At 42.4% G+C, this 15,073-nt stretch overlaps 1 protein-coding gene across 1 annotated transcript in view; it reads left to right on the top strand.

Moving 5' to 3' along the window:
- LOC103791629 (uncharacterized) overlaps positions 1 to 11,257 on the top strand; it is a 35,680-nt gene extending 24,423 nt beyond the window's left edge. The window contains exons 3-7 of the mRNA XM_078365991.1: positions 3,685 to 3,803; positions 7,463 to 7,576; positions 9,431 to 9,540; positions 10,517 to 10,748; positions 10,896 to 11,257. The gene's annotated coding sequence lies outside the window, so the exon portion shown is untranslated. The remainder of the gene's footprint in view (positions 1 to 3,684; positions 3,804 to 7,462; positions 7,577 to 9,430; positions 9,541 to 10,516; positions 10,749 to 10,895) is intronic.
- The last annotated feature ends 3,816 nt before the right edge of the window (positions 11,258 to 15,073 follow it).

Here is a 15,073-nt window from a genome sequence, read left to right as displayed (position 1 = left end):
GTGAGCCTCTCGGGGGATCACTGGTAGATCTAGGATGGCACTTCTGTAATATGCCAGCCTCAGTGTAGTGGCTGGCAAGGAGCAGAGGTTGGGAGGAACTGGAAGTGAGTGCCAGGAGTAAGTAGCCCCAGCTAATGAGCTTATCGGGGGTTGCCAGTGGGGCACTGTCCAGGATGGAGATTGAATGGGAGACATGGCCAGATCTCAGAAGGTTATGCAGCTCCTGCAAGTACCTAAGTGGAGCTGAGTCAGCACGGCCCTGGTGAGCATACAACAGGCATTGATCAGCTACAGACTTCAGCATCGTGGCCTTCCAGCATGGGAACTAGATGAACTGGAGCACAGGACAGGAACCTGCACATATGACTCATGTGGGCCAAGGACCTTCCTCCCCTTTCCTACCACCATGAAGCAGACCCTTTCCCCGGTCATCTTGGAGAAGAATGGGAAAGTAGAGCAGTGGTGGGGGGCAGGGGATGCTGCAATACTGAAACATCCAGGAGGCATTTAAAATTATTGGACTAGATGACATTTAATTTTCCTTCTCTACTCAGTAAAGTGAAGGGCTCAGGAGAAAGATTGGATCAATTATAGAAAATAATGGGGGTACATTTTCTTTGCATAACTAAATGTAGGGTAAGTGCATTTGGAATTTGCTAAAATTGTCTTTGTTCTGCATCTGCACATGCACGTGCACACACACAAATGGCACTTCTTGGAGTTCTTCTTTGCTACCACCTCCCCTCAAGAATCAATACTCACAAAAGCATTTGTGAAAAATGTAGACTTTACTGAAGATTCAAAGGGAAGACAATGGAGTTTCACTGTAACCCCCACACAAACATATTCATATTCCACTTTGATATTGTGTTCCTCGTTTCCAATATGTACCTTTTTTCTAGTTGAGTATTTGATACCTTGGAAACCAGAATCTGTCTTGCTGTGTTAGTGTGTCATAGTATAATTGGCAGCACCTTTCCTTTAGCAGCAATAAATAAGACAACGGTGTGTCTTATGCTGGTGACTTCTTATATTTGATAAAATCTTTTAAGTCTACTTCTTTGCAGTCCTTCCTCAACTGCAACCAGAGGCTTCCCCACTGAGGCCATTGAGTAAAGTGGTTTAAAGTACAGTTTGGAGTCAGACCATCACTCACTCTCTCCACCATTCATAAGCCAGGTAACCTTGGGCAAGTTACTGAATGGTTGGGGGCTTTGTTTCCCCACCTGTATAACGGGGATGATATTATTAACCACTTCATCAGATTGTAGTAAATGTTAAATGAGTTGATACATATGAAGAGATTGGAATGGTGTCAGGTGGTAGTGACTTCTAGAAAAATAGTTGTTCTTACTCTTATTACCTCTTTAGTCCCCTCCCACACAGGCCCTGCCTCCTGTTACCTGTTGCTTTTCCTTTCCTCCCTTATTTTATAAATAATACTTCAGTGACCACTTTTTGCTATTTGAATCCAAACTTGAGATGTCTCCTCTCCTTCCCAAATGTCTTACCTAAGTATTTACTCCAAACAAATACGTTGTCTTTTAGACATACTCTGATAAGTAAAGACTGGTGTATGCAGTAACATATTTTTATCATTATTTCTGATACTTCTATCGTGGATGCAAGAGATAATAAGGTATGAGCTTGACGGGAGCCAAGCTAGGTTGTTGGGGAACATTAGGAGACAGGATGGAAAAAATAGGCTGGAGACAGATGGCAGTTGAAGAATCTCCCCTTTGAAATCTTTGGTAAAGTCTACCATATGATACCTCTCCATACATCTCTTAGGAGGCTTTGTATTTTGATGACAGCCTTGAATGCTAGGGACACCCAGACACACTGGCTAGCCCACACAGGGCAGAGAGGACTTTCACCCTCTTCAGATCATTGAAGAGGGTGTATGGGTGGCAATGTTTCTTCCCATATATTTGACTGGCTCTAGGAGACAAGTCAAGGGGTGTGAGCTGTGGATGTGAACTGAGAGAACAGTTAGGGCTTAGGTGAAAAGTGGAGATTCAGGAACTCTTCAGATACAGTGACCTTAGGGAAAGATAGATGTATTAGGCCATTCTTACGTTGCTATAACGAAATACCTGAGACTCAGTAATTTATAAAGAAAAGAGGTTTAATTGGCTTATGGTTCTCTCAGGCGATATAGGAAGCATAGTGCTGGCATCTGCTCAGCTTCTAGTGAAACCTCAGGGAGCTTTAAATCATGGTGGAAGGGAAAGGGGGAACACACAAGCCACAAGTCGAAAGCAGGAGCAGAGAGAGATTGGGAATGGGGATGTTACACACTTTTAAACGACCAGTCTTAAACAACTTACTATTGTGAAGACAGCACCAAGCCATGAGGGATTTGTTCCCAGGATCCAAACATCTCCCACCAGGTCCCTCCTCCAGCATTAGGGATTACAATTCAACATGGGATCTGGGTGGGGACAGGTATCCAAACTATATCACTAGACACTAACCAGGAGACACCCGGCCCATCTGGGTTCAAGGTATGTCACAGGCCTGCATTCCTCCTAAGCTTTTCCAGACCCTTGGTGCCAGAGTTCAAATGGCTGCAGTCCTGGCATTTTCCTCAGTGAGGCTGGACAAAATAATCCACTCCTGTAAGTGGAAAATTTCTTCTGTGTAGGGTGAGCACTTCCTGCTCCAGAGATGAAACATCCTAAGGGCAGAGTATGACTTGGGGTGGGGTGACCAGTACCCCAACTGGTCGGTGCTCTACCCTGTCAGTTCATTTTGCTGGCGATCTTGTTCCATAAGGGCAAACAACTTTCTAGCTGGTCACCTTTAGAACAAAGTAAGTTTTTGAAAGATGATTAAAAAAGAATTCTTTTTCAGTTTGTTTTGGGTTTAATGAGTCAATGCTTTATTTTACCATGAGTGTTTATAACCAAACCTAAATATGTGTAGGATCTTGAACCTCCCCCACAACTATTTCCTATTTATTGCCAGAAAAATTCCAATGCCAGATTTTGCCATAGCAACTAGAGGCAAATATCAATACAGCAATAAAGAGCAAGCTGGGAAAGGGTTTCCCTACAATGTGGCTTGAGTTTCTGTAGGGCATTCCATCCTCCATGCAGAGCCTTGAAAGGCAAGAGCATTCCTGTGGGAGTCTGGTAGAGTCCAGCTTTGCCAGCATCCAGCACCCATGAGGAAATGTGTTTCTCAAGAAGCTGGGCCAGGGTGGAAGGATCAGCTTGCCTGCTCCTCGGCCTTGGCACTCATTGTATGTTGATCTCTATTTTTGTGTGTCAAATTCTCTAAATTAAATGTATTGAATCATTATTTTTCAATATATTATGGTTTTCCTCTGAGCAGTTTAGTAAACAAGCCTGTTGTGTAGTTCCTAATTGTCCCCTCAAGTGCTCTTTGGAAGATGGCAGTGCATGTGTATAAATAAGCAAATGAAACCAAAGAGCAGGAGACTCTTCCAACACCTGCCCATCATATTCCTCATTCTGTGTCCTTCCTTTTTGCATTGGTTTTCATGGTGATGTTAGGAAGTCCCACTTCTTGCCCATAGGTAAAGTTGTCTCACTCCTGCATAACCTTCCTGAAAGAACTTTGGGGTTCCGAGTTACTTCAGGTGCTGCTTCGGATTAGTGGTGTGTTGGTAAATGTTTAACAACTGGCTCACAGAGATAAAATTGCCTTGATTTGTAGAGCTGATTTGCTGATTTCTGTGGTCCAAATCCTCCCACCATGGCAGATTTCAACTTACCAGAGGGATCTCCTGAATGTGGAACTGGAAAGAGATGCATGCATTTGACTCTGGCACTCTGGTAAGAGCTGACCACCCCACATCACTGCTTCTGTTGATAGGCCGGGGTTTCTCAACCTCAGCACTATGACGTTTTGGGCAGAATGGCTGTTGGTTATTGGTGGCTGTCCTGTGTATTGTACGATGCTTAGCAGCACCTGTGGTTTCTACTCACTAGATGCCAGGAGCAACCCCTCCCCACTAGGTTATAACAACCAAAAATGTCTCCATATTTTGCCAGATGTCTCCGGAGGGGCAAAATCTCCCTTAGTTCTGGGCTATTCTGCATTGATAGTGCTTAGAAGGTCCATTCAACAGGCAGTAGACTTCCATTGGTAGCTTTCCCATGAACCACTCTGAATACGCACCCAAACAGGTTCTCTCTTGACATTTTGGAGGTGGTGTACTAGTCTGTTCTCATGCTGCTAATAAAGACATACCCAAGACCAAGTAATTTATAAAGGAAAGAGGTTTAATAGACTCACAGTTCCAGGTGGCTTGGGAGGCCTCACAATCATGGCAGAAGATGAAGGAAGACCAAAGGGACGTTTTACATGGCAGCAGGCAAGAGAGCATGGGCAGGGGAACTCCCCTTTATAAAATCATCAGATCTTGTGAGACTTATTTACTATCATGAGAACAACATGGGAAAGTCCAGCCCCCTGATTCAGTTACCTCCCACTAGATCCCTCCCATGACAAGTAGGAATTATGGGAGTTAAAATTCAAGATGAGATTTGGGTGGGGATACAGCCAAACCATATTACTTGGTACTGCAAAACACTGGAAGTGTGCTTCCTTGGGTAGTCTTGAGAAGAGTCGTACTGTAAGGACTTAAGGCAAAAAATTAAGATGGAGCAGGGCCACTTGGGGAGGAACATCAGGGTAATTCCATGGGTTGGAGTCAATTATAGGATAGATTTTGACAGACTGCAGAGGTCCCCTAGGCAAATCTTTTCTTTGTATGGGTGAGAAATGAGACTCAGAGACAAGGTGTGACTTGTCCAAGGGCAAGGTGTGGATGGTGTGGATGTGCTTGGGACAGTCACAGGGGTGTTGTGGTGAGTGCTGTGAGACACCTGTGTGACATACTGGGAATTAGAACTGACTCCAACTTGTAGCCAAATGTGTTTTGTGGGCTTTTCAATGTTGAGTTTAGATGGATATATTTTGACATCTCTGTGTCCCCTACCTCTCTGCCCCTTTGGAAATATCTGCTCATGAAAACTGTATTATAATGAGGGATTTCTGTTTCAGATAGAATTATTTCCATCAGCTTCAGGAGTGAGTTGATTATTCACATACTCTGTTTAGGGGGGTTAAGCCGCTCATCTTTAAAGAATAAATGCTGAATGTTGTCACTGATTCCTCTTTCCTTCCTCCCACAACTGCTCTGGGCCTTCTCATTGATGTGGTATCTCAGGTTACTTCCAAAATAATTTAAGAAAAGGATTTGTAGAAGAAGCTAGCTTTCCAGTAGAAAAGTTAAGATGACAAGATTAGTGTGTTAAGAACTAAGAAAGCCCTTCCTAGTTTTCATTGAAAATGTGTTTTTTAATGCCCAGAGGTGCCCAGTCAAAAAGGAAGTATCATGGAAGGATTCTTTCCATCAGCAGAGTTCTTGGGCATTGGAAGTTCCAGTGCAATTAGGGAAATCGCGTGAGAGTACATCAGTACACTTCAGATGCCAATATATTGGGCTTGATCAGGAGAGCAAGTCTGCCTTTATTAGAGGATTGAATAAAAGTGAAAGCAGTGCTTGAAAAGAATTTGTAATTTTGGATGGGATAATTCATCACTTCACTCCAGATTAGTTCTTCACAGTGAGAAGTGCTGTCTCCAGAAAATTTGGCATAACCAAAGTTTATTGTTACTACCTCCTGCTTCTCACATTGTCCTTTGTCACACCCCCAGCAAGTTCACAGTGATGCTGCAGGCCACCCCATGGGCTCTGCCTGCTCTCTTCCATCAGGGGCTACCTTACATCAATCTTTCAAGGCCTTCTAGGTAATGTAGGCCAGTGGATTTTTGCTTTCTTTACCCAGCATCTTAGTCTAAAAGGATTCATGCAAGAGTGTCAGACATTGTATTAGGCTAAGGGGAAGTATTTTGGGTTGTGGGGAGCACTTAATGCAACACTGTATGATGTTCCCTATTCAGTGATGTTCAGACTACACAGGCCAACATGGAAGGGGCTTAAGGGAGATGACAAAAAAATTCTCTTCTTCCACAAGGATTTTCAATACATCAATGTTGTTACTTCTTTGTGATGAAACTATTTGCACAGCAACTAATGATTATTTTTTCCTCAAGGTGGAAAAGGTAGGAGCAACAGCTTTCAGTTCTAAGGATACATTCTGTTAATCTTCATAAGCCCTAAGAACTAGGCGGGCGAGATTGAGGAGGCAATAAAGTAGAGAATTTGCTCTACAGTATTTTCCCCTGAGCTGCCATCTGAGGCTTTCAGAGCTCAGCAGTGCACTCTTACACTGTTGTACATGCCACAGGAGCAATACAAAGAGATGGCAAACATGAGTGGTGTTGGTCACTGGAAACAGAAGATTCCAAACAGCTGTCTCACCAGACTGTTCTTTCAGAAGATTCATTTGTACCAACTACTTTTTTCGTCATGGATCCTTCCTGGTTCTGCAATACAGATGTGGAAAGTGAAAAGAACATGTCATTGGATTCCATTCCTAAAAGTGGAAAATACGCAATTTACCATGGGATGTTTAAAATATTAAGATATTGTTCACCATGTATATTCAGAGTTTTAGAAAAAGTAGGTTAAAAGAGCAGTGCATACATGCACAATGCTCCTCACTGTCAAATGCTGAAGCCTGCTTCAGGATGGGTTTGGGGGCCGGGGGGACAAGGTCTGACCCTCGGTCTGTAGGCTAAGTGCCTTCTTAGTGCCTTGGGACTCAGGATCTGTTCACCCCATCTATACTCACAAGCCTACTTCATTCATCAGGCTAATTTATTGGGCTGTGAGCTTTTTGAGGACAGGACCTTGTACCTTTATCTTGTACCTCTCCTGCCTAGAATAGCACCAGGCACGTAACAGGTTCTTTTAAAAAAAGTATTTTACAGCTTTATCAAAGTATACGTGCTGTAGGATCAGCTTCATGTGTTTAAAGTTTTCCATTTGATGAGTTTTGATATATGTCTATACCCATGAACCCACCACCACAATCAAGATAATGAATGCATTCATCAGCCCTGAAGTTTCTCATATCCCTTTGCAAGCCTTCCCCCTTCGCTCCATTGTTCCCAGACAACCACTATTCTGCTTTCTGTCACTACAGATCAGTTTGCTTTTTCTGGAATTTTATATAAATGGAATCATACAACATGTACTTTGTTTTTCTTTCTGGCTGTTTTCACTCAGCATAATTTTCTCAAGATTCATTGAAGTTTCATATATTAATAGTTTGCTACTCTTCACTGTTGAATTGCATTCCATTGTAAATCATAATAGGTACCTAACAAGTGTTTGTGGCTTTACAGTGACTTGAAAATTAATTTTTAAGAATTTAATTGGGAGAAAAGTGGATAATAGGATACCACTCTATTCTTGGTGAATGGGTTCACTCAGGAAGTGGAAATAGGAATCAGGAGATAATTTGGCATGGTGGAGTCTTTTGTTGTCATCCCACATCTGTTTTTCCTTCTTTCTTAGTACTAGAATACCTGAGTTTTGGCTGGGCACAGAACTGTCTGGAATAAAGACTATAATTCCCAGCCTTCTATGCAGTTCTGTGTGGCCATGTGACTGAGTTGTGGTCAATATGAGGTAAGCAGAAGGGGTGTGTGAAACTTCTTAAAAAGTCTCCTTGAAGGAAGAGGGATTTCCTCTTCTCTTTTTTTTTTTTTTGAGACGGAGTTTCGCTCTTGTGACCCAGGCTGGAGTGCAATGGCGTGATCTCGGCTCATCGCAACCTCCGCCTCCTGGGTTCAGGCAATTCTCCTGCCTCAGCCTCCCGAGTAGCTGGGATTACAGGCACATGCCACCGTGCCCAGCTAATTTTTTAAATATTTTTAGAAGAAACGGGGTTTCACCAAGTTGACCAGGATGGTCGCGATCTCTTGACCTTGTGATCCACTCGCCTCGGCCTCCCAAAGTGCTGGGATCCCTCTTGTCGGAAAATGGCTGTCATGTCTGGAGCTCTGGCAGCCATTTTGGACCAGAAGAGACCTTGAGAATGGCGGCCGCTCATGACAGAGCAATAAAGTAGAACGGGTCTGGGCCCCTGATACCATAGAGTGCCGTGCAAGACCTGGACTATCTCCCTCCAGGCTTTTCAACTGAGAAATATATGTAAAACTTCATCTTGGCAGGGCATGGGGGCTCACGCCTATAATCCCAGCACTTTGCGAGGCTGAGGCAGGCAGATCACCTGAGGTCAGGAGTTCGAGACCAGCCTGGCTGTTATGGTGAAACTCCGTCTCTACTAAAAATACAAAACTTAGCTGCGTGTGGTTACGCACACCTGTAATCCCAGCTACTCCGGAGGCGGAGGTAGGATAATTGCTTGGGGGAGGTGGAGGTTGCAGTGAGCCAAGATCATGGCATTGCACTCCAGCCTAGGATACGGAGTGAGACTCCATCTCAATCAATCAATCAATATTGATCTTGTTTAAACCACTGTTTTTCTTTTTTCGTTTGTTTCTTGCAGAGAAAAAAATTCTACCTGATATAGTTAGTTAGAGTTAGTTAGAACAAGAGGGAGCTTAGTGTTGCCAGAAGATCATTTCTATCATGCTAATATGCCCATTTCCACTGTATGGATGTTTCTGACTAGAAACCTAGTATCAACTATCAGAATCTCTTTCATGGGTTCTGGAAAAACCCTGACAAACCATTTTTAACAATTACCCTTTTCCCGATCATGTAACTCAACCCCTATCTATTTGTAAGCCATCACTAATGTTTTAGGTGTCTTATAATTATAACTAATTTTACTTTTATTGACTTTTAAGTTGGTGGCTCTGTGGTGGGGTGTGGGGTTAACCTAACATCATTACAAAATTTACAAATCATAGTTATGGTTGTTTATTTGGAAATGTTATCTGTAGATGCCCAGTCTCATTTATTGTTTATGAATTCTTGTTATGTTTAATCCCCAGTGGTGGTTTGGCTTGTAAATCTCATTTTTTATTTGAAATATTTCAAACATACATAAAAGAGTGTATTTCCAGATGTCATATATCTAGCAAACTTGACTCTGTAGAATAGTAGTTGCCAACTTTATTTATTATGTAGCAGCGGAATCCTTTTTTTCAAATGGCATCCTATACAGAAGCCCATTATATAAAACATCTCAGAGCTTCTTTGGTTGAGGCAGAAATGGAGGGCGTGGAGCCTTCCTAGATTAAACCCCACCTTGGCCACTCCATTTCACACCACAGTAGCCCCAGAAATCTGCTCACATAGCTGAAAAGCACAGATTAAGAACAGGTTCAAGAACCAGAAAGCAAGCTAAACACTGTGATCAGATCAGCCATAGCAGGTGATATAGTGTCCAAATGGTAAAGCCCATCCATTCTCTTCATAGAGGAGCCTCTGAGATTCTCATTCAGAACTCTGTGCTCTTAAGTTAGCCACAGTTCTAACAAGCTTTGTAATCTAGTTTCTCTGTCACTGAAGGATAGAAGAAAAACTCAGAGAGGGAAGAAGTCAGACACAGCCAGACAGGGCTGCCAGCCATTCCACCAATGAAAGAGGAGACCAGGATGTTTCAAACAGGCAAATACAAGGTATGAAAAACAAGAAGTTAAAAATTCTGAGGTCATTTAAGGTAAATGTAGTTCCCTAATGTATTCCATGGGTCATGAGGACATGATTTTATATATTTATATCTAGAGAATATATATATATATGCATGTATACATACATATATGTGCATATTTATATATTTAGTGGCTTTATGTTGTATAAAGTGTGTGTATATATTCATAAATACATAAAATATTTGTATACTTATATATTATATGTGTAAACAATATGTATATATACACATACAATAATTTGCTTAGTGGTTATAATTATGACCCTGAGAAGAAAAGAATCATGTTTTCTCTTAGTCATTCTATTTATAGTAATAACAGTAATACTTATTGAAACAATTTTTATATGCTAGGTACTGTTCTGTTTTATAAAGTTTATTTACTCTTTCTCTTTACGAAGCAGGAACTATCATTATCCCTGGAGGCAGAGAGAAGTTCAATCCCTTGTCCAACCTCATACCACAAGCGTGTGTTGGAACTGAGATTCAAACCCTAGCATCCTGGGTCCAGGGCCCATGCTCTTAATGCATTCCATATCTTAGGAGAATTTCCCCTAGTTAAACAATAAAAGTGCAAACATCTTGTGGCTAGCCAAAATTTTCAGTTGTTTGGAAAACTTATTTATCCGATAAGTGGAAAAGTCACTTGTCCTCCAACAATCCTGGATAAATGAAAGAACAAAATTGAACTGAGACTGGAATCTGGGTCTCCCAGTACTTTGTAGCTCCTATGCATACGGCTTGTCAGGAAGGCCACAGGGAGGTAAACTAACTTGAGCAGTTTCTGAGTAACCAGAAACAATCCCACATCAGACTATTGGCCGTGGGAGCGGAACACTCATACCTGAGCCACGTGCAAGATGTTTGCATTTTCATTTGCAATGTCGTCATCTTCCTAATGGCTCAAGAGGTATTGGAGTTGACATGAAGGCTACTGTAATTTTCAGAGTCATTTTCTTTCTGGCCTGTGTTTACATATTGTGGTGGAAGAGTCAAAAAGATCTCAAGCTTCAAAGGTGAATCTTGTTGTGAGTTGTGAAAGCACCACCCTGTGGAGTGCAGCTCAGCATGTGTCACCCCAGGCGCTGGGATGTCCCTGGCTTCATCCAACTTTGGTTGCTGTCTTCATGCTCAGGAATTCTGCAACTGCCGTGGCTTTTGCTGTTGTTATGTCTGTAGGTATGAACTCATTTCTACCATTCTGGAATGAAACATTATTTCAAGGGAAGCTTCTCATTGTAAAAAGTCCACACATTCAGAAGGAAACCAGGAGCACATTTTCTCATAGGGCCAGAGCATTAATTTACTCTGTGTCTTTTCTTTCAGTGTTGTCATCATGTTGTAAGTGGATGAGTCATGGACAACATTTTCACACACGTACATGGGTTCCATCGACCAGGCTTGAGGACAACTGGATTTCTTTTCTTTCTTTGTTTTAAAAAAGAAGACAAGTCAAGATAAAGCAAATAAAAATGCTCGGCACATTTGCTGAAATCTTAGCAAAATCAAATTACTAGTAATTTGTTAATCACACTATACTATTTTGAGCTAATCCTACTTAACCCACCCTCCATCTTCCTTATGCTTGCCTCCCTGGTGAACTCCTATTTATGTTACAAAGCTCAGTGTTTATGTTACTACTTTGGTGCTATTTCTGAACATTAAACGTACCTCTATTATAGAACATATCTCATGGAATAGTTATTATTGCATATCCTCTGCCCTTGTTAGTCTGTGAATTTCCATCTTCTCTTTTCCTTCCTTCCTTCCTTCCTTCCTTCCTTCCTTCCTTCCTTCCTTCCTTCCTTCCTTCCTTCCTTCCTTCTTTCCTTCCTTCCTCTCTCTCTCTCCTCCCTCCCTCCCTTCTTTCCTTCCTTTTCTTTGAAATTTGAGAGAGGGTGTCACTCTGGCACTCAGGCTAGAGTGTAATAGTACAATCGTAGCTCACTGCAGCCTCAATTTCTCAGGCTCAAGCAATCCTCCTGCCTCAGTCTCTGGCGTAGTGGGACTACAGGCACACACTACCACTCCTGACTTAAAGCCTGTGAGTTTCTTGTAGGTAGGATTCATAACTAATGTGTTGCCATGTCTTGGCACATAGAAGGTATGGTATGCAGAATTCTTTTTTTTTCTTCCGAGATCGAGTTTCACTCTTGTTGCCCTGGCTAGAGTGCAATGGCATAATCTCAGTTTACTGCAACCTCTGCCTCCTTGGTTCAAGCGATTCTCCTGTCTTAGCCTCCGGAGTGTCTGGGATTACAGGCATGTACCACCACACCTGGCTAATTTTGTATTTTTAGTAAAGATGGGGTTTCTCCATGTTGATCGGGCTGGTTTTGAACTCCCAATCTCAGGTGATCTGCCCACCTTGGCCTCCCAGAGTGTTGGGATTACAGGCATGAGCCACTGTGCCTGACTGAGAAGGTGTGGTATGCAGAATTCTAAGATCACTCCCAAAATCCCCAACCCCTCTGGTGTCCATATCCTAGAAAATCTCTTCTGCTTAAATATGAATGGGGCCTGTGAATATGATGGCCGTCACTCTCTGATTAGATTACATTACATGGCTGAGGTGAAGGAATTCTGCAGATATATCTAAGGTCCCAGATCAGTTGATCTTGAGTTACTCACAGAAGAGAGAATACTGTGTGGGCCTGCCTTAATCAGGGAAAAGCCCTTAAAAGAGGACTGGATTCTTCCTGAAGGGAGTCCACTGTTGGCTTTGAAGCAGTAAGCAGCTGTGTTTTAAGGGGGACTACGGAGGGTCCCATGCACCAAGGACATAAAGGGTGGCCTCCAGGAATTGACAGCAGTTCCCAGCTATCGGCGAGCAAGAAAACAGGTGGCTCAGCCACATAGCCACAAGGAAATAAATTCTTCCAACAATCTAAATGACCTTGGAAGTGGATTTTTTTTCCATGGTCAAGCCTCCAGATGAACACCTTAACTGTAACATGAACAGCTGAGCAGAGGACCCACTTCAGCTACTCTTGGTCTCCTGACTTGTGGAAACTGAGATAATAAATGTGTATTATTTTAAGTCAGTAAGGTTGCCATAATTTGTTATATAACAATGCCTAATACAGTAGGCATCTTAAATGTTTGTTGAACTTAATTTAATCAGGGAAATAGAATATTTAAAATGAATCTTTTCTAAAGTTTTAGCCAATTTAGTGAACACAGCTATCTTAAAGAATTGCCATCTTCCCTTGGATCTTCTAGCCATGCAATCGACTTCACACACTTCCAAGTTTTCATAAATACCAGCTTCTGATTGTCTAGAAACAGGAAGTGAGATTCTCTCCAGCTGTCATTTGGCATTCTTGGGAGACAGAATGGATAAAAATTGATGTTGAAATGAGACCACCATCATTTTTCAGGCTGCTCACCATGTACAGAGCTCAGGATGATTAGAAAATGTAAAACACATGTGAGTGGCTCAAACCCCTTTAGTTAAATCACAGTTACATAGATCAGTTTTCCCAAGGGACATAAGATAGCTGAACTTAAGCAATTAAAAAAAATAAAACTAAACTAAAACCTTTTGCTAAAGCCAAAAACCATGGGTGAGTTAAACCATATCAGATGGAATGGTTTGTTTTGAGAAGTGTTTGGTTTGTTGTCTGTATATGTGCATGCTTTTTAAAAAGGCAGATAGAAAAGCAGAACTTGCAAGATCTTTAGCTGCGGAGGTGGAAAGCCAGCAGTACTTCCACCACAGCAGTTGATATCATCGGTCTCACCAGCAGGTCAGGGATTTGTTGTTTGCTCTCTGCGACATCCTTGAACCATCGTAGGGACCATGGCAGAGAGAGGGACGGTGAACAGGGCTGAAAACAAAATTGGACCCAATCTTGGGCTTGGTGTTCCACCAAGAGCAGGTTTTCTGGGCCTTGAAATACCATCTCAGAGGGACCTGCCTTGATATTCTGCTATGTTGAGAACAAGAACAAACTTTCTGGCCTTGGAGCATCTTCCCTCCCAGTGCCACCATGTTCGTTTTCATTTGCCCTTGGCTAAATGCCGCTTCCTGTTTCTAAGAAAAGAGGCAGAAAGAGCCTTTTGAAGGCCTCACAGACAGTCTCAGAAGGCTTCACGGGCAGCAAATAACTCTCAGCAAATAAAAATTTGATGAGTTAAGTGTAAACGGCTCAGAGACATATGGATTACATTTTTTGGGAAATACACATGGGCTTACAATGTAAAACTGGGCAGTGTGGGGGTGGGGTGGAGAAGGGAATGCTTGGAAAAATGTGGTTTGGGTCTTGCCAATTGCAAAATATTTGAAACAAATACTTTGAGATGTTTTGCCCAACCTACAGCGTGGTTAGATTCGCCCTTTCCATCTATTTACGTGTCATTTTCAGACTCGGCTCACATACCAATACTGGTTTGGGTCTTGAGTCGATTTTTTAAAATGCAGCTACTTTGAAAGGTCATACCATGTGATTTCTGTGTAGCCTCTGAGCATGAAGGATGGGGTGGTGTAGGAGAAGAACTAGGCATTTAGAAACCTCTCTGCCTGTGGGCCAAACTGCTGCTCAGCTCTTCTGGTATATTCTAGTTGTGGAGGTTCCAAATCCAGCCTGTGCTAGTGAGATGTAGCAGCCTCAGTCTCCCCACCTGTAAAATGGGGACAGTAATACTTATCCCAGAACCCACGGTGATTGGGATGCTGTGTGGTGTGGAGTTGCGGGTGTGGACCCTGGAGGCATCTCTGTGCATATCCCAGCTCTGCTGCTGGTGCGAGCTTGGGAAAGTTCTTCAGCCTCCCCAGGCTTTTGTTTCTTCATCTGTGTAATGAGGAATGTGTTAGCATCCACCACTAGGGTTACCTTGAGAATTAAAAGATTTAACCCAGTGCCCGGCACACAATAAGTGTCCAGCAAATGCTAACAGAGGCTCTTATTGTTTATAATTTCTCTTGTTCTATTAAGCATATGAACATAGCAGGAAATAAGGCAAGTTCACTTGTAGTCTGGGGAGAGGAATAGTCCCTTACTCAAACTGTGAGGATCTCCTTCAGCTTACCTTCTTTTTCTTATTGTTTTAACTTACGGATTAATTATCTATTTTTGTGACCCCAAAATAAAATGTAGATTCTTTGGTCTAAAATTAGGCTCATCTTGTCCCCATCTTAGGAAGGATTCATTTCTCTCTTCTACTTTACCACCATCTAGCACCTGGAGACACTTGGTTTAAGAGCCCAGATAGCTTGTGCTAGAGTGCCAGGGAATTCTGAGGGCTCAAGTGGAAGGAAAGCATGATCCCAGAGTTTTGTTGGGTTAACACATTGCTTCTCAACACTTCCTGCACATTAGAATGAACTGGAAGCATTAAAAAAGTGATAGAGGTTTTGAGTGTGGGGCTTGGCTATTAGTACAGTTTTCAACCTCCAAGTGCTTCTATATTGCAGCCAGGACTGAGAACCACCCTGACTAAGGCATTCAGTGGCATTGCAGGTGCATCCCTTGGTTGTTTCTGACTCACCCCTTTTAACTCAC

The sequence above is a fragment of the Callithrix jacchus genome, chromosome 2, assembly GCF_049354715.1.
Source record: "Callithrix jacchus isolate 240 chromosome 2, calJac240_pri, whole genome shotgun sequence".
Lineage (NCBI taxonomy): Eukaryota > Metazoa > Chordata > Mammalia > Primates > Cebidae > Callithrix > Callithrix jacchus.
Note: the sequence above shows the minus strand (reverse complement) of the source record. Positions and strands in the feature narration are given on the sequence as shown.